The sequence below is a fragment of the Citrus sinensis genome, chromosome 2 (genome assembly GCF_022201045.2).
Source record: "Citrus sinensis cultivar Valencia sweet orange chromosome 2, DVS_A1.0, whole genome shotgun sequence".
Taxonomy (NCBI): Eukaryota; Viridiplantae; Streptophyta; class Magnoliopsida; order Sapindales; family Rutaceae; genus Citrus; species Citrus sinensis.
Window position 1 is genome coordinate 11,594,617 of NC_068557.1, and position 2,687 is coordinate 11,597,303.

The 2,687-nt window shown below is 29.4% G+C and overlaps 1 non-coding gene across 1 annotated transcript; it reads right to left on the bottom strand.

The window, feature by feature from the left end:
• Window positions 1–2,020: 2,020 nt before the first annotated feature.
• On the bottom strand, window positions 2,021–2,094 carry TRNAM-CAU (transfer RNA methionine (anticodon CAU)). Its single transcript has one exon. It is a non-coding gene; the product is annotated as a tRNA-Met (tRNA).
• Between the last annotated feature and the right edge of the window lie 593 nt (window positions 2,095–2,687).

Genomic DNA, 2,687 nt, shown 5'->3' on the forward strand with positions numbered 1-2,687 from the left:
AAAATATTAGTATTTAGCTAGTTATGATAAGAAAATTTTTGAGGGATTAAATTTAAAAAAAAACAAAAATATTATGGTCATTTTCGTCAATTTCCCATCTTATATCTCTATCTACAAAGCCCATCATGTTATATTCTATTATTACTAACTACACTTACCATATTAATTGTTATAAGCGTTTAAAAATGATTTTCACTATTAAGATAAATTTTTGTGGAGTCATCAAAAAATTGAATACGTTAATTTGTAAATTGAAAATTACACACACACACATATGTATGTATGTGCATGAATATGTATATATACATATTCATATATGTGTGTGTGTGTGTGTGTGTTGCACACATATACCGATATACGTGTGTAAATATATTTGAGAATCTATACTTAAAAAACATGATTGTCATTAGTTAAATGATAAATTAGCATAGATATCTACAAAAGTAAGTTTGATCAAATATATCATAAAATTTGCTAATGTAATGGATATTGCTATCAAATAAAGAAAAATATTTTAAGTAGTTTTTAGCTTTCTAACTCACAAAATATTATGGTGCATGATGATGATGTCGACAATAGTATAATTAAATAATAATAATAATACAAATAAAATAATATGGCAAAAATTTTATACGAATTGAAAAAAGAACCTTAATTCTTGATATAATTTATTTTATAGATAAATTAGTACAATTAATTGAAATTATAATATGGGTAGAAAATCCTTAAAAATCAAAAGCTAAAGCATTAAAGAAATTAAGTTCAAGAAAATATATAATTAAAAAAATAAATAAGATCTTATCAAGCCAAGACACAAAATTAAGTTTAAGAAAATCTCATGAAGTCAAATGATGCCAAAAAAAAAAAGTTTCAACATAAATAGTTCCACTATGTCAAGGTAACATTCTACTGCTAAATTATATCCTTTTCTTGGCCCCACCAAGAAGTAAGGCTGACTAATCCTAGACAAGAAACTCAACGTCGGTATTCTCAAACAACTTAAAGTTGGAGCCAAACCTTCCTTTCACACTATTATGGGTATGAAATTAATGGGAAAAAATGGATTCATTTGTTAACCGCTCTTAGAAATATGATGAACTATAGATTTGAACCATAGCACATGCTTTCACAAAATTGTACAATTTTCCCAATAAAAGTCGAACAAGTTTTCCATGAATCGGCTCTATTTAGTACGAGTAGAGAAATGATATTCTTAAAAAAATAGAGAAATCAGAACCAAGTCAAGATGATACGGATCAACCCCTCCTTCTTGCGCCAAAGATCTTACCATTTCCGAAGGAACTGGAGTTACATCTCTTTTCCATTTCCATTCAAGAGTTCTTATGTCTTTCCGCGCCCCTTTAAGCCCAAAAAAAAAAATGACAAAAGATCAACTTATGACCTCCCCTCTACGCCCTGTGGTAATAATTCCTTGGCATTACGACCTTTACCACAACTTTGTTGTCCATACATAATATTATCTCATGGATTCGATTTCACTAAACTGTCTAAGGCTCTATTGTGTATGCTCAAAGTAGAAGTTTTATATAAATGTATCGCCATGCTATTAAGTATTTTAATTTAAGTTCTTTTCTTTCCAAGATGCAGAATAGAATAACTTGGCTGAAGCGTAATGAATAGACATCTGTATATGTGCCATACTATGTTCCATTATCTTATTCTTTCAGCGAAGTTGATGACTATTCATAACTATTACCTTGACACCATTGAAGAGTTTGATCCAATGCTTTATTTTTGTCCTAGTTGATCCCGATTTGACATTGGAAGTATCTTGATTTTTCTACAATAACTGAATACTTTTGTTTATAAATACTACATATTTGATTCCATCCATAAATATATTTTCATTGCTATGAGTTCAAGTCTCAATAAGAATGCTAGTTCTTATTGTTCATATATTATGATATGAATATACCACACCAATTCGTTATGTATAGATGATGAGATTCCATTGATACAGAGCCAATTCCAATAGACTTATTGGAGGGTCCCATTGGCGTGCATCCAGTAGGAATTGAACCTACGAATTCGCCAATTATGAGTTGGGCGCTTTAACCATTCAGCCATGGATGCTTAGCGGGGATCCTCGTACATGGTGAATAACCAAATTTCAATTGAAATGAAATCTTTAGGATAAATCAATGCAATTTAGGAGGAATCAATGAAAGGACATCAATTTAAATCCTAGAATTTTGAATTGAAAGAGATCAAGATTTCTCAATATTTCTTAGATTCATGTAGGGGTGGGTATAGGTCGGGTTGATATACAACCCAACTCAACCCGCACATGGAACAAGTTGAAAAAATTCAACCCAACCCAATCTACGGGTTGGGTTAGGCTTTTGAAAAAACCCATTTTTATAATCTAATTTAATATTGAACAAAAGTAAATAAATTAATTGGAAAAACTAAAAAAGCACAAATATTAAAATTCTTGTAACAAATCCAACATTTCAAAGTCTGATAATCAAAATCCAAATCAGTCCAAATTAATGGTATCAAAATCTAATGCCAATCTTGAATCTACAAAACAATAAAAATAAAATTATTAGGCATATATGTTATGAAAAATAAATACAAGGAAAACAATAAATAGAATAAAAATGAAAATCACAATACAAATATTTACCTGACATGATTGATTTATAAAATGGCATATCTTCAAC